Genomic DNA, 8,170 nt, shown 5'->3' with positions numbered 1-8,170 from the left:
CCTCTAGGCCAGGCCTAGTTGTCACACTGTGCCACACTTCTCTGGCAGCTCAAATCCACCAGCAGCTCCACAGGACAACAAAGTGGTAGCCTCAGAAACTCCCTAGAGGTCAGTTATGCGTAGATTCCAACTTGATGGGCTTTCATTTGAGTTTGTTGTTTCCCACCCACCCGCTGCCTGCAAGTGATTCTGACTCAGAGCACCTCCCTCCTGGCTTTCAGAGGCTGGAAATCCTCACCAGAGGCCACAGCTTCATCTTTCTCCCATGCAGCAGCTGGTGGACTTGAACTGTCAGCCTTTCAGTTAGCACTCCAACACACAATATACTATACTTCCAGGGCTCTTTATTTGTTCTTTACTCACATTTTAATACTACTTTAGATTTTTAAATTTTTACTGTTGTAAATTGATTTTCTTGGCAGTACATTCAATACTCTTCTTCAGCCCCACAAGGCAAAGGCATCAAGTCTTCTTCTATCACCTTTAGTCATTATCCAACTCTCAGATGTATAGCAAAATATTATGAACAAATCCATGGATGGCCAAAAGAACAAATAGGTCTGTTCTGGAGGTGAAACCAAATTGTTCCTTGGAGGCCAGGATTTTGAGGCTTCATCTCACATATTTGGGCATGTTATGAGGAGGGACCAGTCCTTGTAGAAGCTTGGAAGGGTGGACGGACAGTGCAGGAGAAGGTGGTCCTGGATGAGATGGATTGGCACAGTAACTGGAGTAATAGAGACATGTTTGTTGGAGTCAGCGAGGCTGTCTCAGGACAGGACAGGGTTCAGAGGTATTGTGCATGGGGTCACTATGAGGCACAGGTGATTTGATGGCACAGAACAACAACAACAACAACATATTGATTTTCCAGAGGGGAAAAATGAGGATTTAGAAATGTTATTAATGCCTTTTCTTACCTCAACATGTTCCCCTTTTGCGTTCACTCAGTAGGTAATGATGCCAGCGTTTCCAGTTACATTTCCCCCCCACACACACACACACAAACACACACAGAGTCTTGTGTGTCTTGCTCGTGGGTGAGCCACAATGGCAAACTGAGATCACATCCTATCTGGAGAGTGACATTTATCCACTATATGATGTTGTCCAAACCACCGATTTATCTGTGTTGCACTTTCCTTATCATTAAAGTAGTGCTTGTGAGAGGCAATCTGAGTCATTATGAAGATTCTAGGGGATGTCAGTCCTGTATTTAGAAGAGTATCTTACACACAGAGGGATAACCTGCCGTTGTCAAGTCAGTTCTGACACCTGTAGACCCCACGTGTTAGAGAGGACAACCGTTTTTTTTTTGGCTATAAATTTTACAGAAGCAGACTGCCAGACTTTCCTTCCATCGTGGCACTGGATGGGATCAAACCACAAACCTTATGGTTAATAGTCAGGGAAAACCATTTGTGGCCCCCTGGGGAATTTATCATAATGATTGCTGTGTAGTCAGGTGCCTGCTACTCACAATGACTCTATGAGCAGCAGAACTGACCCTTGTCCTAGCCTGAGCTGTCCTCATCGTCTCTGATGTCACCATTGTTATAGTCACTGTGTGGATCCGTGGTGAGGAGTGGATCTGTGGTGAGGGGTGGAGCCGTGGTGAGGGGTGGAGCCGTGGTGAGGGGTGGAGCCGTGGTGAGGGGTGGAGCCGTGGTGAGGGGTGGATCCGTGGTGAGGTGCTTCCTCTCACTGTCTGATCCTCCACCTTTCCCAGCAGGATGTCTTTTTCCAAGGACCGACTCTTCCTAACAACATGATAATCATTGATGAGAAAAATGATCATCATCATTATTATTATTTCAGTGGCTATTTTTAGAATTTTTTTAGGTTTATATTTTAATCTTTTTTTCCCCCCATTAGCTTAGCTTTCATTGTATGGATAACTAAATTATTTGACAGAATTGTAATACGTCAGTTCCGTTTCTGCCACTTGAGAAGATCTTTCCGGAGACCCCCTGTCCCTAGGCCCACTGAGAACAACCCTCCTGGATCATTATCCTGAGAATTCCTTTCAATCCATTATCTCCTACTTGAATCCTTTGCTCTTGGATTCCAGATCTTTAAAGAAATATTCTATCTGACATTTTGGTGGGATACATTCTCTAATGGCTTCCTGAGAGAAAATGAGTAATTTTTTTTTTTAGCCCTCTAATGTTTGAAACATTTTTGTCCCATTATCATCCTTGGTGGAGTGGTCTCGCCACCAAATTGTAGATAGAGATTCTTTTCTTCAAAAATTCAAAAGAAGTTGTTTCTATCTTCCTGGTTGAGAAGTTTGGTTGTATTCTTATCTCTGATTCTTTATTATTTTGATCGGTTTGCACATTACCATTGTATACATTATGTTTCTTTTATTTACATTGTGTTTTATACCATCCAATCATTTGTACACATTGTTTCATTTATGTAAACTTTTGCTTTTTTCTCCCTTGGTATTTCTTTACAAGTTTTTTCCCCTTCCCTGTTTACTGCATTATATTTTTCTGGCTCCTTCCTTTTTCATTTGTTTTTGATACATGCAATTTTTGGTGTTAAAAATTGATTTTGTTTTATCTTTTCCTATCCTTTAAAAATTAACTCAGTGAGAAAAGTTTTCTCCTTCTACCTACATAAAAACCTGGGTCATCCCTGTGTCTTTTCTGAAAAGGTTAAAGGGAAAAAAATGTAAATAAAAAAAATCAATTTAACAAACACAAAAAGTGAGTCCTGGGTAATTCAGTCGAGGTAACAGCTAAAGCTTTCAACGTATTTAAAGTGACAGCTACTCCTGCCTGGTGAGACCTTTAAGCTGCAGGTGGTGAGGGGAGGGCAAGCGGCCTCTCCTCAGTCCTGAACTGCCTTTGACAGCTCTCATCGTCCTCACTCTTGTGACTGACCTTCACGTCTGACCCCACAGGGGAGGGTGGGGAAGAGCCTGACTGGCTAACTTGTCTCCACATTCGGATATTGTGTTCTTTGGACTTGCCAAGTGTTTAATTGCTTGTTGTGGGTTTTTTTTGGTTTTGGTTTTGGTCGTTTTCTTTTTAATTTCTTGGGTGCTCTTGTGGATTCCATACGGGCTCTATCATGAAGGCTCTGCATGTTTTGGTGGGCTCTCTTTCCCTTGGCACATTGTTTTGACAATCCATTCTGCACAGATCGTGCGTGTGTGTGTGTATGTGTGTTGTATGTATTCTCATTTCTCCCGTCCAGTTGGTGCCTTAGAAATGATTGAAGTTCTTCAGATTCTCCATCTATGGCTCTTTTTCAGGACTGAGTTGGATACCATCGGCTGTGTCCCACCAATGGGAGATGCATACCCAGCTTTCTGAGCCGTGCTATTGATGCTTATCTTTTGATTTAAGGTGAAGCAGGAAATGCGCCGCACACGACCTGGTAGTAATGATAGGGCACTTGTAACATGGTTTTCTCCAAAGAAATCTCTCTCAATTTTCCTTTTATTTTGACTTTTTTTTTTTTTAAATAAAAAAAATCTGTAGTGTGGTTCCCTCTACTCTGGAAGTCAGCCGGCTAAGTGGAGGGCATGGCTGGCATCTGCATGGCAGCTCCTCTTGGTGGCAGTCAGGCAAGGGAAGTTTCTGGGATCTTTTGTGTTGTGTGTTACTGTCCTTTTTGGCTTTCAAAGCTGCATGGGTGGCCCTGACCCCTAGAGAAGGGTAAGTAAGGGTGGGGTCGGGTCTGCGGAGCCTGCTCCAGGTGCTACCTTAAAATCCTTGATGAGGCTTGGGGACAGGAGTCTCCCTCCACTCCAGAAGTCAGCCGGCTAAGTGGACGGGATGGCTGGTACCTCCATGGTGGCTCCTCTTGGTGGCAGTCAGGCACTTAACACCACCACCACCAACAGCATAGAAAGAGAGCAGCGGGCCTAGCGGGTGGAAAGCCATGCTCCCAAGCCACAGGTGGGTGAGTCTACTCCACGGCCCTCAGGCCTGCCTTTAAATGTTTTTGGTGAAACATTCTTCTAGGTCATGTAACCCTGGTCTGTCCACTTGCCGTACAGAGGTAACTTGTGTCTTCTGTGAAGCTGAACACTGTGACACTAATGTGTCAAATCTGAGAATGGTTACCCATGGTGGATGGTGTTTGGTGGAGCTCCTGGATTAAAACAAGCTTGGAAGCAGGAGTGGCATCCACTTCCATAATAGCTTGCCTCTGGAAACCCCATGAACCTGGAGAAAGGATGAAAGTTATACAGGAGGTGTCCAGGACTTTCGTTCACAGGGTCGTTATGAGTCGCCTGTGACTTGACGGCACTTAACAACAGCAACAACAACAACAACAACAACAGTATGGTTAAGGAGTTTAAACATGAAAGAGTCTCTATTTCTTTTGGAGATGTGTCTTGCAGCTCCTTTTAGACTCTTGTATCTATCATATCTTATTGTGATTAGGTGCCATCAGGTGGCTCCTGACCCGTAGTGACCCTCTATGTGACGGACACCTTGCCCTCTCCTCGTCATCCTCACCATCTTTGCAATGCTCAAACCATCTGCTGCAGTTACCATGTCAGACCACGTCACTGAGGGTCTCCTTTTCGGACCCTCCACCTTTCCTGGCATGATGCCCTTCTCCAGGGACTGGCCCTTCCTGGGACAACATGGCCGAGGCGTGTGAGACGAAGTCTGACCTCCTGGCTTCCAGTGAGCACTCTGATGGTACTTCTTCTTACACAAATGTTGTTTATTCCTCTGGTAGTCCCTGGTACATCCCAACACCTCACATCTTTTTAGGTATCTCTGCTCTTTCTCGAATACTGCCAAAGATGGTGTATTAGCTCCAGGTTATTTAATGACACCAGAAAGTCAAAGGTTTGGGTTTTAAACTTAGGTCTCACATCTCCAAGTCCCATGTTGTTTCTACGTCACTGCTGCCCCTTGACGGATACTCAGTTCTTCTTCAGCTGTTGGACCCCGACCTTTCTTGATACCAGCCTGATTTGATTTATTTGGCACTAGAACTGGAGACAAGGGCACTAACATAATCCTCCAGCAAGGTGCTTTGTAGTAATTAGCTTGTTTGCTGAAGCTTGTTCAGTGCTTGTCACAAATCATTAATTACGTTATTTCTGGATTACACTCTGGTTAAGCAGCACTTTTCATTGGGACCTAATCTGAATCTTATTAAAATGTAGCATGGTAAATTTACATTGTAGGCATAGCCCTAGATGTAGGAGTTAGCTGAGCAGAACAGTGAATACCCATGGATGGTCATGTAGGAGATGCTGCAGAGTAGAAAAATACAATGCAGATGCATTACAAGAAGAGACAATTAAAAATAGCCAATCTATAGAATGACCAAAAAGTACCACGAAAGGAAGTTTCTTTTAGTGGTTTTGACTTGGGCTCCCTCTAAATAAGCAAGGCTACTTGGATACTGTTTGGGGTCATTCTATGATTTTATATAAATATGACGCCACATTTAAGACATTTTTATAAGTTGTGACACCTGGCAAAAGGCCACTTATTAATCAACAGCTCCTCTTGGATTGTATTTCTGTTTCTATTTTAATTCTGTTTATATTGTTGGCTCTCTGAAAAGAAGTCTCCTAGCATATGGTCATTCCATTAACTAGAGGGTGGTGTGCCTTCCCACATAGTCACACGCAGAGTTCCTCTAATGACAGCTTACCCACCAGGCCTCCTGGGAAATCAAATTAACCTGCATTTTTGTTTCAGTTCAGAGGATTCCTCTTTGAGGTTCAAGTGTGTGAGCACAGCAGGCCTCAGCATCCTCCCGCAGGGAGCAGGTCCCGAGTGCCTACCTGCCTGGCTTTTTAATGGTTTATTATCCAGGCCATTGCAGGTGCTCCCTAATTTCCCCTGTGGCCAAGAGCCTCACCAGAGCCTTCCAACCCTCCCCTGCTCGGTAGCACTTTTAATTGTTAGTGTTTCTCATCTGTGCTCCACAGTAATTGGCCCCGGAGAGAGCCCCCAGGAAAAGTAAGTTCTGAAACTTTCTCAGTTTGCTGGATTACCAAATACAGGGGTATCACAGCAAGTTTGGCTGATTGCTCTTGAATCCTCTCCTGAGAATTACCTGAGGTGAAGCAGAGGCCATTACCTCCCTGCTAGCTGGCTCCAGAGACCAGTCACCCTGCAGAGGTCTACATGAGGGTCATTTGTAGGTTAGCTGGCATGCTTATAATTTCCCTAAGTCACACAAACTCACAGACAAGCATAGCTTTATATAGCTTGCTTTATATTGTGTCAGCATCACCTGTGGACTTGCTGAAAATGCAAGTTCTCAGGTCCTAACTTAAGACCTACAGAAAGAGAAATTGGGAAGAGGGCCTAGCAATCTTTGTTTTTTAACACATTCTTCAGTTGGTTCCTGCATGCTAACGTTTGGGAACAAGTATGCTTCACAAAAGCAAGGAAGATGATTGTGGGTATGTGTTTTCCTTAATCAATAGACCTTTCTGTGCTTCCATGATTGGTAAGGTTGTTGTTTGTTGTTGTTATGTGCCATCGAGTCACCTGTGACTCACAGTGACCCTATGTACAACAGCCCCAAAGCCTGCTGTTTCCTGTGCCACTCTTACTGTCTCTGACATGCCTACCCCCCTTACCTCAGTCACTGAATCAATCCATCTCTTCAAGAGTTTTCTACTCCTGTGCTGTCTCTCCACCCTCCCAAACATAATGTCCTCTCCAAGAACTGATAACTCCTTGCAATATGTCCAAAGTATATCAGATGAAGCATCAGAATCCTTGCCTCCAAGGAGCAGCCTGTTTTCATCCTCTCTAGGATGAGCCTGTTTGTTTTCCTAGCAGTCCATGGTATAGTCTACATTCTTCTCCATCAATTATCCTTCTATCATCCCTAGTCATTGTCCCGCTTTCTGATGCATTGTAAGTAATTGAAAAGACTTTGGCCTGGATCAGGCGCACTTTAGTCTCCAGACTGACATTGTTGCCCTTTAGTACTTTGGTGAGGTCTTTGACAGCAGACTTTCCCAATGCAATTGGTCTTTCAATTTCCTGGCTGCTGGCCCCAAGAGTGTTGATTGTGGTGCCAAGCAAACTAAAGCTCTTAATAATTTCCATCTCTTCACCATCTATCACGATGATGCAGTCCTTGACCTTCTGGAGCAAGTGCTTTCTCAGTTTCAGCAAGCATTAAACCAAGCAGTGAGGTGGAAGATCATAAAAAAAAGAGAAAGATCCTTGTGATAGATTTGCACAGTATCACAATCGCCTTAAGTACAGCAGAGATTTTAAGGATGGTGCAGGCCAGCAGGGTCACATCCTGTTGAATTCTGATGTTCCGTCAGCTGCTCTGAGTTGAAGCCAACTGGATGGTACCTAGCAACAACAACCTCTAGTCCCACCACACAGTGACATATTAACGCCACCTCACTGTGAACAACTTCTTTCTGCGTTATTTACAACCTTTGAAAAATCCACTGGAGGTCCCAACTTGATGAAAATGAGTTGAGTTTTTACAAGTCTAAAAATTGTTCTTTGCAGCATCATTTGTAATTCCAAATTTTAGAAACAACTTATAAAAAGAACATGAAGACAGTTGAGTCTGATTTCTACTAACTCCCAAAGGAGAACTGTCCCCATCAACAATATACACCACATAAGACCAATCTCTGCTGCACCTACTTCTATAAATTACTGGGTTTGAAATTTGTTGCAAATGTTCACCCAGACTTTACATAATCCCTTTTTGCTCACATTTGTGGGGTTCAGTTGGGAAATAGGTTGGGGGACAGGGGATGGCAAAGAATATCACACACTGAAAGTCCAGGTTTAATAAAAAGCAGTCACAAGCTAAGTTAACAGCAAGACACAATCCCTTAATTAAACCAGACAGCTTCTCAGTTAATAACAAGATGTTGTTGTTGTTGTTGTGTGCTGTCGAGTCGCTTGTGACTCATAGCGACCCTATGTACAACATCCGTAAACCCTGCTCTATCCTGTGCCAATCGCATTGCCTCTTACACACCCATCCCGATTACTCCAGTCACTGAATCAATCCACCTCATAGAGGGTCTTCCCCTCCTGCGCTGTCCCTCTACTCTACCCAGCATGATGTCCCTCTCCAAAGACCTGTCTCTCCTTGCAACATGTCCAAAGTATATCAGACAAAGCCCAGAATCTTTGCCTCCAAGGAGTAGCCTGGTTTAACCCTCTCTAGGATGAATCTG

At 43.9% G+C, this 8,170-nt stretch overlaps 1 protein-coding gene across 1 annotated transcript in view; it reads left to right on the top strand.

Annotated features, from left to right (window-relative positions):
• LPXN (leupaxin) overlaps positions 1 to 8,170 on the top strand; it is a 44,668-nt gene that overhangs the window by 30,412 nt on the left and 6,086 nt on the right. The window lies entirely within an intron of this gene.

Source organism: Elephantulus edwardii, unplaced genomic scaffold (genome assembly GCF_000299155.1).
Source record: "Elephantulus edwardii isolate Elephantulus edwardi_28Jun2011 unplaced genomic scaffold, EleEdw1.0 scaffold00284, whole genome shotgun sequence".
Taxonomy (NCBI): Eukaryota; Metazoa; Chordata; class Mammalia; order Macroscelidea; family Macroscelididae; genus Elephantulus; species Elephantulus edwardii.
This window is presented reverse-complemented; position numbering and strand designations above follow the sequence as displayed.